The sequence below is a fragment of the Athene cunicularia genome, assembly GCF_003259725.1.
Source record: "Athene cunicularia isolate RWA chromosome Z unlocalized genomic scaffold, athCun1 chrZ_part2, whole genome shotgun sequence".
Lineage (NCBI taxonomy): Eukaryota > Metazoa > Chordata > Aves > Strigiformes > Strigidae > Athene > Athene cunicularia.
The window spans coordinates 22819107-22835602 of NW_020799143.1; the positions used below are offsets into that span (position 1 = coordinate 22819107).

At 35.0% G+C, this 16496-nt stretch overlaps 1 protein-coding gene across 8 annotated transcripts in view; it reads right to left on the minus strand.

Moving 5' to 3' along the window:
• Positions 1-16496, minus strand: part of CCDC171 (coiled-coil domain containing 171) — a 147977-nt gene that overhangs the window by 26777 nt on the left and 104704 nt on the right. The gene's annotated exons all lie outside the window — the stretch shown is intronic.

Genomic DNA, 16496 nt, shown 5'->3' on the forward strand with positions numbered 1-16496 from the left:
ACCTCAACCAGTCTGCAAATGAGTGATTACAAAGTCTTCCTAAGGATGGAACATGATGCAAGTTAGTAACGGTTGAAATTTACATAGATTGTCAATTTTAAGAGCAGAAATTGTAATTAATTACTCTGCATTAATCAAAGAAAACCAGGAATTAATCAAACAATTGAATAGCTTTTTTTCAGTGACTCCTTTCCTTCTACTCCACACAATGCCTTATTTTATAAAGGATTTCACTATTATTTAAAGTTCTACGTCATGTGCTACTAATATGGCAGAAGCAAATTACAAAGGTAGGAGTGTTTTCAATGTCAGAAGTGTCTTCAGTGTGAGAGGAGACCCATGCTCTAACACTTAAGACACAGGCAGCTTCATGAAAACAGATGCACAGCTTTGCTGGATAACTGGCTAGAACTCACAGGATAAAAATACATTCATAAGGTTGGCATGGGAAAAGGATGCTTTTTATGCTGAAGGTGCTGGACAAGGCACAAAATTTGCAAGAGTGCCCAAGTCCCATTTTCAAATATAACTTTCAAGGCACAAGGATCTTTCTTAATGGGTATTTATAAATTTAAAACAGTAACCGCATCTGGAAAAAACCCTGTGAACACTTTAACTATCTTTGATGCCAAAGAAAATGAGAAAATTTTGAAAAACTCTGGTAAACGCTATTCACATGGTAAAGGAACAAAGTATTTTATATTTCAGATTCTTATTTATTTAGAAAATGGGACTCTGAAGATTCTGATTATTGCACACCTGGCTGTTTTGCCTGCCTCTTCAGCTTGTAAAAACAAGGTCAGAGGACAGGAGCATTGCAAAACATTGTACGTGCAGAGACATCTATGAATGCTCTAAGACCCTGAATATAAATAGATAAGCACATATATATATATATATATATATGTGTGTGTGTGTGTATGTATATATTATATATGTATATATATAAAAAAGGTAAAAATTAACATTTGACCATTAGGTTCTCCCTTCAGGAAATTCTTCAACTAAAAAGAATGTTAGCAGGTAGCAGGTTTACCTAAGGGCAACAAATACAAAAAGATGAAAAAGAACAAGAGAAGGAATAATGAATGGACTTCAGAAGAATGAAAGACGAACTCTGGTATAACAAAGTGCTTGAATGAGAATCTGAAAAGACTAAGAATTTCATTTATGGTATAGAATTTGGCTGACATGTAGTTGGGGCAAAAGCAGCTGGCGTGAAAACAAAACTCCACAGACTGGAGTTGTGCATGCTTAATGAATAACCTGTAGAATGCCTGTCATTACTGCCTTGCTTCAAATTAACATAAATAAAATTAGTTAAAAAGAGTCCAGAAAACAAAACATACATCAATTACTTTTTATTTTCAGAAACAATATTTCAGGCTACTTATTATAGATTTAAGAGACCTGTATTGGTGGAAGAAAGGATTAAAATTAGTTTCCCCCATACGTTTTGGCATTTGAAAACCCATTCTGGCTGTCTTGACCCATACTCCAAAATGTCTAGTGGCATCAGTGGAGGATGTAACTACAGCAGCTTCTCAGGCATCAGAAAAAACCCTCATGGGAAACAGCATTCAGCAAAATTGCACTTTTGCAGCTGTTTGGCACATTTAATGATCTATTCTCCTTGCATTTCATCTTGACACTGAACTTTTTGTTGGGTGCCATTCAAGCATGGCACGCACAATTTAAATGTGCCAAAAAGCAGGTCAGTTCTGTTACAACTTTTTTTCCCCAACGAAAGCTGACTCAGTGCCACACACAGGGCCTAACTCTATCCCCTTCGCTTCAATAACAATTACTTTAGCCTGTAGGTCTCAGAGGATAGCGCAAGGGAGTGAAGCGCTAAATAAAAGGCTTGATTCTCTGCAAGAGGTAATGACATGACTTTCTACAAGAAAACTGAAAAGGGAGCACTGAAATTGACAGAGACTGAAGGGAAAGTGGAAACCATAGCAGATGGGCAACAACAATCGCCATGGAAATTACTGCAGAGTGTAAGAGTTTCAAAAGTAACATTCATCTTCTAGAAACTGATAAATTAAGACCAATGTGTTTGTTGGTATGATCAGGTAGAAAGCATCCTGAGAATTTTTGAGCAGAGCAGCTACCTGCAGCCTTGACTATTCAGATATCTCTGGACCATGCAAGCAAAATTACCACTTAAAAAAATCAAGAAAACACAGATTTTTATAGGCTGATAATGTTTACATGCATTCTCACCGTCTGTTGCATGAAGTCAAGCATAGCTGCATGCAAAATGTAAAAGAAAAATAATCATCCTCAAGAACTTCTAGTTTAAGCTACGGGGAGAATTGCAGCAATACATTGTACTCCTTTCCATCTTCTTAGACAGTCTTGATACAAAAAGAACAATTCAGTCTGTCATGGAGGAAGAGAATTTTCAAGTAAATGGTTTTGGTGATAAAGAAATGGAAATTTAAAGAAGGTTCAGGCTGGTACCCTTCCTTCAACTTTCTCTTGCAGTGTATATTCTAGACAGAAATGAAAGAAAGAGGGACAGGTAGGCACTGAAAATAGTATAAAGTCCATGTTAAAAGTGCCTTAACTGTGAGCATGAAAATCTTCTTAGAGTGAGCACAATATATTACCACTGATGAGAAGAACTAAACAGCAGCAGTCACAACAGAAAAGTCAGGATGCAGTTTCATTTTAAAAAATGCCAGTCTCCCATCACATATTCGTCTCGAGGAGAAACAAGAGAGCAAAACTTGTCATCAAAATCCATGTGAAATGTCAAGTTGCCTGTATCTGGATGATGTTACTTTTGGTCTACTGGAGTGACATCTTGGAAACAGAAAAGATGCACAAAAGCTGAAGTACAGAATTCTGTTTTTGCAACCAAATGCATAGAAGTAAAATCAATTTTAAAAAGCATATTCCTTCTTATTTTTAAGGGACTCCTATATACAGACAGGATACCCCACATAAGCAAACCAATTTTTATAAATAAATATTACCTAAACACTAATCATATAAAATCTAATGGATTAATTATAGGTGTATGTGTATAAGAATAATTTAAGGAAGGGAGAGAAGCAGACAACCTATCAAGTTACTAAGTAGGAAAATCTGAAGCAATTTCACATGGAAAGTAAATGTGAGATCTGAAAAACTTGTTCTTCTGAAATGCTGTCCACAAACTATCCAACATAAGTAACTAATTCAACAGTTTTTATATTGGCTTTGAAGAGTGCTTTAGTAACTAAGACCTATTTCAATTACTTTTAGTAAAGAAATATGCTTTACAGAGAAATAAATGCTACTGAGATTTCTATCAGTCTTTTTGGAAACTCATGAAAAAAATACCAATTTTTTTTAGTTTGAACCAGTGTATAAAAAGTCTGTCGGTTACTCCAACAGAAGAAAATTATCACCCCACAAAATCTGGGTTCAACACAGATATTTTCTTAAATATTTTGATTAGAGCTATGAAGCGATACAGATTATTCCTTTCTGGCCACAAGAAGCACCTTTCCATTTTTAAATTAAAACATTTGCAAACTGAATTAGATAAAATATTTTACATATGCTTAGAAGGGGGAAATGTGTTCACTTTGTATTTTCCATGGAAAAGATGATAAGAATCTGTGCTGTAGTTGCCATTTACTAGGAGACACATAGGTCCCTTCTGGCAGGTTTAGTCAGTATGACAACTGCAATTATGTGGCTCATACATAATCAATCTTTACTGAGTCCTATTTTTCATATCAGATTTTAGATGAATGTTCAAGTTTAATGGAGCACAGGAACTATAAAACTGCACAAAGTTTTTTGATACAGTTATCTCACTTCCTTTGCTTTTCTTATGAAGTGCTTATAGTAGCACTGCATTTTAATTGAACATAAATATTTCATCCTATATAAAGCAACATTTTGTAGTTTTGTAAGGAAACTCTAAAGTATACCTGTTAGGTTGGATAGCAAACCAATTTTTTCATTTTGGCTTCTCACCAAAACATCAGTTATGTGCACAAATTCATGATGCCAGCACAGGAAAAAGTACCCATCAGTCTCTATAGAGAAAATAATGATCTAGAAAAGCTGAATTGCATTCCTTAGGTAAATGGACACATCCTTAACCTAATGTCCACTGCCACATACAGGACAGACAGCTGTTCTCCCATCACTCTGCCTAAACTCAGATGTTAGTGAAATAACTAGTTTGCTTAATAATTCTTTAACTTTATCAAAATTTGTATTAAAAAAGCCAACATACAAATTGTTAGATTTTCAGACTTGCTTTCAATAACTGATTTATGCCATGAAAATGCTTCATTATAAATTTCAGGGACAACAGCTCTTCTTCCAATAGCTGAAGAGTCAAAGGAAATTTAAAGAGCACATCTACTACTGACCTTCACGAAGAGCATACAAATTAGCATCCCTCTTTCCAAAGCAAAAGTTGGAGATTTGCTATCCTTAAGCTTAATATGAAATAAAGAAAATATTTTCCTCATGCAGTTTAACTGTCATAATCTGAGGAAGAAATAAAATGGTCCCTGACATCTCTGAGTATCTAATTCTAGACAATAGATGTACAGCTGAGGAAAACCCTTGCTGGGAAAAACAGATTCCGTTTGTCTATCTTTTTGGTATTTATCATACAGATGACTGATTAGCTCAACTCAGGAAGGTAGAAATCCCAACCAACACATGGTAAAAAGTGGTGGATGAGTGAGACTCAACTATACCAAAGTTTGGCCCTCTTCTGTGCAAGAGGTCAACAAACTAAGTGAGAAAGTTGTTCACTTGGAACAGCTTGAAAGACAAAGAGAAGACACTAACTTTTCTGTTGGCAGAGCTCTGGTTCTCCTAATTCAGACCAGCAGTTCAAAGATGCGTTATTACCTGATGAGCTTTTTTTGGTAATATTTTGGAAGACATTGATTTTCTGCTTCATCTTCAGCAAATGCACCAAGTGTCTTTTCATTAAATAGAAACTTATCCTCAGATTGCAAAATAGGATTTGAATTATTAGCCAGGGACCCTGGGAAGTAAGGAACATGCTGTTATCGTCTATTCCCCTGTCTGGCCAACAGTCAATGATTAGATCCAATTCCTTAGAAGCATAAGAGATAAAGTGACTTTCTGAATTCTACTTATAATAGAATTGCTGAAAGGAGAAAACTAAGGAGGACAGGCACTGGTGAGATGAGTTTGCCTAGAGAGCATAAAGTATTCTTCAAGAATAGGACCAGAAGTAAAATACCCCTTATCACAGGGTATCATAACTAGATTGATAAAGCCCTTTCTGGTCTTTCTTTTTTACCAGATTTGGTAATGACTGCAGGCACCAAAACATCATGTGCTTGAGTGGTGACCTTAACGGTGGATCAGCAAAAGCAGCTGGTTCTTATCCAGGCTATACTAACTTACAAAACCCCTAGAGGACAGCATCTCCCAAACCACCACTGATATTAACTGGTTACTCCTTCCTTATCAGTTTTTCAGAGCTGGACCACTACTTGCAGTTAGGTCATTTTTGAGCAATTGTGCCTATAGAGAAACCACTTCCATATCTTACCAAATCTAGAAACTATAGATTATTTATATGTTTTTCACCTTCTTGTAGTTCACAAATGAGGAAAGTAACCCAAAAAGAAACTCCTGATGGAGTGGCTGACAACTGGAGGTGATTATGACAGATGACGCCAAACATGGCTAGTATAAAGAAGGGAAATTGGGAATATTTATTAACATTAATGTATTAACATTAAATGAAGTAGCAGAAACTATTTTCAAAACAAACATAGAAAACAGTTTCTCAGAAAATGTGTAGTTAAGATACAAAAGTCCTCTCCACAAGTCATGTGAATACTTAACTTTACATGGGTTCAAAAAGCAATGGGACAATAAATGGCTGTTGAATACAAAAACATGAATTTTATTTCAGGAGGTCCTTAAACTAAAATGGTGGAGGCTGGGAGAAATTCTGGAGCCATTTTAGCCCCATTTCTTATACTCTTTTTTTTTTATTTTCCTCTGTCCAACCTGTTTTTAAGCAGGCAGACAACCAGATTTACTTCTATTCTATATGCCTGTTAGGCATTAAATTTTGTTTACTCAGTCCCACTCCATTTACCAGTGGACTAAAATTTGCAGCAAGTCTCACATGCAATAAATGCAGAACAAATCAAGCATCTAGGATAGTGACCTTTGCCAAGGTATAGACAAACATCACATTTTGACATGTAGGAGATTTGCCACTCAAAACTCAGTCCTGTGGTCTTTGTAAGCATTTATAAAAACTTCAGAATCTAAACTTCAACTTGTGATCTTTAGCTTGTGCGGTATTAATTTATTTAAAAAATTATTCCTTTAAGAATGTGAAACTAGATGGAGAGAAAGTCTGGCACTATGCACAGTAGCAACAGCAAAATCATTTGCTCTCTAATCTCTCCCTTTAGTATTTGTCAGTTATGATAGGATCAGAAAGAGGGGAACTGACAAATGGGTGCTGGTATTAGAAAAGAATGTATCTGCCTCTGAACAGAGAGAAGTCACAACTAAAGCACAGTCTTTAGGTATTAAATGGCCATTGCAAGTTTGCCCCACAAATGGAATGGGTGACTGTTTCCACCTGATCTTTACTTTAGAACTGCACTTTTGTGAAAAAAAGATCATGATGTGGAAGCAATTGAAGTTTAGCAAGGCTCCAGGAGGATAAACAAACGGTAGTCTTTCCATGAATATTATCTTTTTAAAAGCCATGAAAGACTCCATCTTTTGGAGGTAAACTTGCCAACATGCATGCTTATGTATCCCTATTATTCAGGTTTACAAAACAGTTCCATATTCACCCTCTTTCCATTACTTCAGCACACTGCAGCCCTCTCCATTTTCTCCCCACACCCTAATTTCTTACCACATATTTGCTTCTAACAGGAAGAGACCAATAAGGAAGGCTATAATGAAATTGGGTACCGCAATGAACGAGTATTTGTTAAAATTGAGTGCCCTATTTCAAGCATATTTGTCCTAGAACATCTATAGCAATAGGCTGTATCAATCCTAAGAATTTATGCTTTTCACAGTTCAATGTTGTTGGAACTCGTGACCTTAGGATTCTAGCAGCACATATCACTAGACTGTCAATCAATTCAGTAACTGAAAAATCAAGATAACAGCTTTAAAGTAGTTCATTATGATTCCTGCAAGGTAACAACATAAAAAAAGAAAATTCACAGGTAAAAACATATGATTTTATGAGCCCCAACTTACATAGCCCTCACATTCCCCCCACCCTGCCCACAACAAAACCCAAAATAAATTAGTGGCAAAATACAGGTTAACTTTTAATCCTTTCAAAACTCCTCCCCTTTGAATTTCACTTCAGTGGTATAGCACTTGGGATGCTATCCCAGTCTATTCCTTCAATATAGGACAACTGTGGAATGAAGAGAACAGCCTGGGTTTTTATGCCTAGTTTGGTATTCCGAAAGGTTTACTGTGTTTTTCTTAATCCTTAAGTTGCATATTCATTGCCATATTTTCATCTAACTGCTGTCACTTATATTGTCATGCAGAAGGGCAAATCAGGGTCAGTTTATGTAAGCGGCATCAACCTGAAAAACTTCATCAGTCTTTATTTCAAGGCATTATGTGAAGAAAGCTGACATTAAGAGTGCCTTAACTGACAGCAAATGAAATCAATCAGCAAATCACTAAGCCATAATAAACTCACTCAAGCTGTAGATAACCCTTCCTCTTCCAGGTTTTTAACTACAAGGCCCACCAAACGCAGTATCTGAGCAGAAATGTCTCCCTGGATTCCATTACAAAAATCCTGCATTAATATAGTGCATTATTTAGTAATTTTTTTCTTGCTCTGTAAGCTACTGGTAAGAATAACAGAGGTATGTTTTATAATAATGGAATGCTAAGCAATTCAGTGAAAAAATACTATAAACAATAGATTCAGCATTTGAAGAAGTTTCTTTTTTTAGTTTAAATGTAATTTTAAAAAGTTTGATTATGTTTTTGTTACTAAGATATCTGTGTAATAAAGTCTATTGCCTTATTAACTCCTACTGCTTGGACTCACTTGCTCAGCATTTCTTCTTAGTTTCTGAAATTAAAGAACCAGTACAAAAAAAGTAAGACTCCAGACAATTCCTAATCTTTCATGATATTCACTTCATAAATTCATTTTGTAACCCACATGATTATCAACAGTTTAACAGCTGTGCTTCTGAATGGGTTTATCTGTGTTACAACAGTACACAGTGCAGACAGCATCAAACAATACAGTCACATCTAAGCTATGCAGTAGTTATCTGGTAAAACTGCTCCTTGTCTGAAGATACTGCGCACAGATAATCCCATGCAGTTCTGAAAGATAGGATTTCTGAAGTAAGAAAAATTGCCTAACAAACAAGATGTTGTGAGAACAATATTTGTTATTTTCTGTTACTGAATGATGCTTTATTTTTGTAGTTACAGCATTTAGGAGTCTGCCCTTATTCAATGAGGCAGCTTTGGGTACATATTGAGATCACCATGTCTCTAGAGTAATTTTTCTCATAGAATAATAGTGACTAGAAGTCAATAAAGATGTTTCTCATTGGGTCCTTATGCTATAAGATGCAGCAACTTGTTAACCAGCTGGAAAAAAAACCCATCCCAAGACTACAAGCCAAAGAAAAGCTAAACAAATAAACTTGGTGAATTAAGATCATATTTTACACAGTTCTTACAGAGCCTTCTTGCCTATCAGCACAGATCATTCATAAGAGACTACCTACATGCAAAGGATATAAATGTATGAAAAAGTCTAAGTGGACAAAGGCAGATAGTTACATGATTGCTTGACAGGATCAAGAAAAACAATTTTCCATTAAGAAAGGTTACTGAAAGGTTAAGTTATTATATACTAACTTTGGCATTTAAGATAAACAGCACAGATCTTCACTGAAAAATTTTTACAAAATTAATAATGCTTATGAAAGGGGCTGGATAAGTCAGTAGTTTCACAGGCATAACGAGACAGCTTTCTGTAATTGATTAATTGGTGATTACAGATACAGACTTTGATATTTATGGTCTCATAGCACCAAAGACTTAACAGGGTTGGGGTGCAATCAGTGTACCAGCTAACTACAAAGCCTTCTGAGAAGGTCTCTTCACATAGTCTCCGTTTATCAGCATGAAGAAAGCCAAGGGAAAAAAAAAAAAAAAAAAAAAAAAAAAAAAAAAAAAAAAAAAAAAAAAAAAAAAGGTGGCTGAGAAAGCAAGGGAAACAGGCTAATGATAAGGAAGGAGAAAATGAGGAAAAAACACAGAGCAATAAAAAGCCCATAGAGGACAGGGAGGGAAAGACTAAAGGAAATGTGAAGAGGAGAGGAAGTTGGGAACACAATCTGCAGAAAGGAGAAGGGGTGTGAAATTCAAATTATAAAAGACATATTTCCAACATCAATGGTATTTTGAAGATGCCTCACCTATGATGTCTTAAATTCTGTTTTGCTAATATACATTGTTGTTACATTTTAAAGGAATTACAGTTAAACTATGCTAAAATGGCTTCTATATAGTTATCATCATGACAAAACCTATCTGGAGACATCACTCCAGATACCAGCTGAACACATTCAGGGAGATTAAATTAGAGTTCTTCATGTTCAATCTGGTTATTCAGAATTTACTTAGTTGTTAATTATCGTTTCTTAAGCCCTGCACCAACTTTATTTTTGACAAATTGAAGTTGGCAAAAGGTCAGGGTTGCAAGAGGTGTCATCCCATGCTAATGAGTTTAAAACACTTATTTATTTATGAGTATTTCAACTGAAGGTGCATGTACAAATTATATTAATAAAGAATCACTTCTCTTTTTAAACAGTATATTGGAAGGCAGGCTCGTGGTCAATCCAGAAGCAGCACATTTTGACACCAGTTAAGAAATTAGTCCTTCTGGAGAGGAGGAGAGTACTCCAGGTGCTGTTGATAGCAGCTGTTGAACTCCTGGAGAATGAAGACCCAGTTTTACCTAAGAAGCAGCAGCAGTCTGATTCCAGAGGCGGCAGCATTCTGGCCTCTGTAATGAAAGGGATTTCATCCACCTTTGGGTGGGTGAGATAGATTAGATGATATAGATATAGATATAGATATAGATAGATATAGATAGATATAGATATAGATATAGATATAGATATAGATATAGATGATATAGATATAGATGATATAGATATAGATGATATAGATATAGATGATATAGATATAGATAATATAGATATAGATGATATAGATATAGATGATATAGATATAGATGATATAGATATAGATGATATAGATATAGATGATATAGATATAGATGATATAGATATAGATGATATAGATATAGATGATATAGATATAGATGATATAGATATAGATGATATAGATATAGATGATATAGATATAGATGATATAGATATAGATGATATAGATATAGATGATATAGATATAGATGATATAGATATAGATGATATAGATATAGATGATATAGATATAGATGATATAGATATAGATGATATAGATATAGATGATATAGATATAGATGATATAGATATAGATGATATAGATATAGATGATATAGATATAGATGATATAGATATAGATGATATAGATATAGATGATATAGATATAGATGATATAGATATAGATGATATAGATATAGATGATATAGATATAGATGATATAGATATAGATGATATAGATATAGATGATATAGATATAGATGATATAGATATAGATGATATAGATATAGATGATATAGATATAGATGATATAGATATAGATGATATAGATATAGATGATATAGATATAGATGATATAGATATAGATGATATAGATATAGATGATATAGATATAGATGATATAGATATAGATGATATAGATATAGATGATATAGATATAGATGATATAGATATAGATGATATAGATATAGATGATATAGATATAGATGATATAGATATAGATGATATAGATATAGATGATATAGATATAGATGATATAGATATAGATGATATAGATATAGATGATATAGATATAGATGATATAGATATAGATGATATAGATATAGATGATATAGATATAGATGATATAGATATAGATGATATAGATATAGATGATATAGATATAGATGATATAGATATAGATGATATAGATATAGATGATATAGATATAGATGATATAGATATAGATGATATAGATATAGATGATATAGATATAGATGATATAGATATAGATACACACACACACTATCTTCAAGAGTTTCTTAAAAAGGTTTCTCCTTTCTGAAGTATTAGGAGAGAAAAAAACTACAATTATTTGTTAACAGCCATGGCATTAGAAAAATAAAGGCTCTGAAACAAAAGTACAAGATTAAAAATACTAAGAATTCAATTTTCAAGCAGCTACTCCACAATTAATTCATCCCATTAAGTCCTCATACCAGAATGGATTTAGATTTAAAAGACTTGCCCCACGCAGAGGATAAAATCTGATGACAGAATTATAATGTTACATTTGAAATCACTTGCTTCCTCAATTTGGTAAGAACTTTTTTATTGACAAGTAAACATGGGAATGAGAAATATTTATTATTTTGAGAAAAATTATCAGCAGAATTATGCATATCTTTTACCTTCTAATCTATCAAGCATAAATCTGAAATTAATGAACGAGTGAAAATAAATACAAATTAAGAAGCTCCTAACACTTTAAACTACATTTATGTTTGCCCAATTAATTAGGAAAACTGGACCTACAACACAATCAGATAATGCATGAGTAAATCATACATGAATACATAATTTACGTAAAATAAATTGTAAGAACCTATTATTTTACAAATTTATAATGATTATATGCTAACACTGGAGATATGTCAGTACTTGACTAACACCCCCAACACTATAAGCTTTTATGCTATTACCGCACTTTTCCTTTCAAATTACCTCAAAACACCTGAGAAACACACAGAAGTACATATAAACCCCATGTGGACTTCCTAAACCTGCATGAACAGATGGACACATGCTGAAGACAGAGACAGTGGGAGAGTAAGACAAAGCAAGCACAAGACTGGGGTGTGGAAGAGAGGGGGGGAAAGCACCAGTGGCAACGGGACTTTGGGGAAAGAAAGACAGTGAAATAAAGAGCCAGTAAGACAAAGCCAGAATGGGACAGACAACTCAGAAAGCAGGAGAGAGGGGCAGAGACAGAGAGGGACAGAGACTGAGAGAGAGAGACTGAGGCAGAGCAACAGTCAGAGAATGGACTGAGGGGACACATGAGCACGCGTACAGCAGTAAACAGTCAGAGGGAGCATGTGTGTGTGTGGTGCTGTGCATGCGACCGCGCGCAAGTTACTGCGGCAACGTGAGCATGCATGCAGTGGAGAGCCCACACGCAGGACACAGAAGGAGAGTGTGCAGCAAAGAACAGGATCATGTGTCAGAGAAACAAGAAGAGGGGGAGACAGACAGACAAGGCAGAGCAAAAACTTACCCATCTCAAACCTACCTGTAAAAGAAAAAAGCACACCACAGGTGTAGAGTATATTTCAAAACTAAGGGAGAACTTAGCAATGAAAAAAACCAGATTTACCTACTCAAGTCCTTGCTTATAATCAACTAAAATTTTCTTAATAAGCAGGAGATTTCCAACAGTCAGGTCAATCTCACATCTCAGGTGAAGGGCAGCATATAAAGAAATGCTTTCTCTTAAGACCTACAAATACAGATACATGTATGTGCATCCTTTTTAACCCCAGAATCCTGCCTACAGTCTCATCCTCACATCTGCTTTTCCATACACCACATGCATGCATTAAATACATCTCCTTAAAGTCACTCACAAAACTTGCCCATTTGGGTTCTCTAATTCACATAAATCCTGTCAAACAGCAACATGGGTTCATCTGTGAGTATCAGTTCTCTTCCAAACCAACATCCAGAAGTCACATTAATCCCTTGAACAACCAAATCTTAAAGGAGGAAGAGGCCCACCATGCCAAATACTGACCTAAAGCAACCACAAATTAGTAGGGCAAATTAATAAAACAGTCGAATGGAGACTTCGGACGTCAACATAGTTCCTATGACACAAAAAATGATTACTCTTTCCTTAACTGCACATCTGCAGGCAGCTACCATGTGTGAACGTCAGTGTGTCTGTGAAGACACAGCCATATACACAGCCATGTGCACTTTCAGACATGCAGCGCATGCGATTCTGACAACCACAGATAGTTTTGTTGCCACTATTTTCCAATGACAGTGCCTGAATAAATCTGTTACTTCTGTGTACTAGAACATCTGGAACATCCTCCATACAGACAGTGCTCCTCTACTTTTTCCTGTACCTCCTGCAAAAACAACCTGCCATGGTAGATACAAAGCATAATCTAAGTACACAGGGCAAAGCCATTGATTTGTATGTTATGAGCCCTTCCATGTTTGAGAATCAATCACACATCCAAGTATACATTACATATCCTGTTGCTATTGCAAAACTAGTCTGAGATGCCTAAATTTGCTCCAAGAAGTTTCTTTCATACCAATTTTTACCCTTCTGTGTCTACATCCCCAGACAGAAGAAATTTATTGAGAGAGTATACCAATGCTTAACTATTTGTACACGAACATTTAAACCGTATCTGGTTTATTTGGTGACTTTAAGCATTGTTTTTTAGGTCAAACTGCTTGCCATGCATATTAATTACATATGTGATGTAAAAGTACTTGAGACAATTCAGAATAAATGTTCTGAATGACCACGTTTCTATGAGCCAGCAACGTCTTTCAGAAGAGAGTTTACAGAAGATTACCCTCTTTCTAAAGGTGTAGCACAATTCAATTTTTTATTTTATAAATTTGATAAACTTTATTGGTTAATTTAAATCCCATGTTATTTCAGTTGCATTTTTTCACTCTGTATCCTGTATTTATTGGAGGTTTCACACACAGTTCCACTTTCTGTCTTCAGTGGGAACATTCAGGCATAGCCAGAACAGCTAACCTTAAATCCTCTTCTCATGTGTTTCAGGTGCTTGAAAATAATGCTTTATTTTCCACTTCAAACTTCAGCTTTGTGCCATAACATCCTTCACAGCAACTGAACACCAGGTGAGTGTTTCCAAACATACCATTTTGCTCTTTGAGACACCACACTTTTTTCATTACTTATCTATCTCAAGTGACATTTTCAAACTACTATAGCAATTCTTGTTACAGTTTCCAAGAATTTAACAAATGCCTGCAAATTAAGTCATTATCTCTCTACTTTCATGGGGCTTTAGAAGACACTCAGGTTCAAGGACATTCTCGTTGAATATTCAATCTATTATGTAATTTTGCAATTCAAGAGCCATTACATAAAATGCAGACTTTGGAGAAAACACACAGACCTTTGTGTTCTAAATATTTCATTTCATTATCTAAAGGTCTGTCACTAGAGTGTACAACACATTCTTTAAAAGATGCACACCGCTTGTTATACAACTTAACAATTACTTCATTTGGGAATGACAGGGGTTTTATTTGTGTGTTTGTTTGATCAGCCCTGTAAGCATTCATGGTATTTGGAATGTTGGATTCATTTGCTAGAAAAGCCAACCTTCTGGTTTTACAAGATAATTAATGAAGTGTGCCACAAAAAAGCAAATCTTTGATAGCTTAGTGCACAGTCAAGCAACTTAGGTTCATTATGCCAATCTTCTTTGCACTTGTCTTCTATAAGGAAAGCATATTTTTCTCAAGAAACATCCATACAGAGACAACAGCAAATTAAAAATTCCGAGACTTCCCACATTCCCAATGACTAGGAATATAGATCCCTAATGCTGCTGAGCCCATCAGGTAAATCAAGGATAGCACATTTCATTCAAAATACTTTGAGAGCCACTCACTTTCTAAAAAATTTGGAAGATAACCTAATGTAGATGTGTATATACTTTTTGCCTTCCCCTCATATGATGAAAAAGTGATACACACTGAAACAATGGATATAAAAATTATTAATTACTGATTCCAGCCACCTACTATGAACTGGATACATGAATAATGAAAATAAAACAATGTAATCTTCTCTGAGTACTCAACAGTTCTAACAGTCAGTGCTTCATCCCTAGTATACGGTCTCATTTAGTATCTTAATTTTTATGTAATTCTTTTAAAGAAAGCATCAGTAAATTTAGACTAGGAAAAAACTCCTTATGCCTATCACTCGAAAATAATAAGTACTCTTTAACTGAGTGTACTTGTTACAGACTAACTATAAAATACATGTAGTGGTAGCGGTTATAAACACCATGCACGCAAAGAAGTCCACTCGTTTCAATGTGTCTGTAAAGTGACTACTGCTTACCTCATGCAAGATTGAAGAACTGCCCTTAATATAGTTTTGTATACAGCAGGTAACTCCCAGCAATAAAAGGGAAATTTTATAATAAAATCTCTGAAATGTACTTAGAAAGTTATCAAAGGGGCAGTATGTAACTAGAGATAAAGAGAGGAGAGGGAAAGGGAAGGAGAAAAGGAACTGCACAGTGAAATAGATTATGAACTACTGATGCTGTTTGTGACAGAGTAAACACATGTAATTGGAGCTGTCAGGTGAACAAAAAGTATGTTTACAATACTGCACCACCAGTAAGCTACTCAATGCATACATTACTATGTGTTAGTTGTCTGTACAAATGTGAAATGCAACTTTTTATACTCCTGTTTCTTTTCACCTTCTTAGAAAGAAGGAATAGGCTTTCTTGCAAAATGCTTCAATAATCATTCTGAGGTCCAAAAAGAATGGGAGTTGGGATGGGACAAAAACAAAAGGCAGCTATCACTGAAATAGGCCACCAAATTAGAAGAGCAGTATCTAGAGTCTGGTGATTTCCATGACAGCTTCTTTGAAAAGATGCCACCTGTGAAACCTTTTGCACAGCCTTAAAAGTGACCATTACTGTACTGGGGAAACATTTGCAACCTACCTTCTGCTAGAGACATACAGCTGTGTTAACTCAGTTCATGGGAATCTTAAGGTGTTACATATTACTACTACTTTATCACAGAAATACAATAACACACATATAATTTAAATCCTTATCATACTGAAACATATGCATGCAAGAGGGCAACAGTGAGAAATGTCCAACTTAGAATGTGCCTTTCTTGAATGTTTGATTTAATGACCCTATTCCTGCAATTATATGCAGCATCTAGAACAGAAAATCTACAATAAGTAAAAAGGATTACTACAGATATGTACACACACTATGCAATACTTGCCATTGTCTGACTTTCTTGCACTTCATATGACTAGCTTTCCTCTCTCTGATTCACACAGAAGAGCACAATGAAAGTAATATGTACTCACTCTGCCTTTTGGTCTCTCATTGAGAAAACAAAATGACCTGCCTATAGCAATAATGTATCACAAGAATGAAGTCATTCTACACAGCTATAAAGACTAAGGGATAGTTTGTA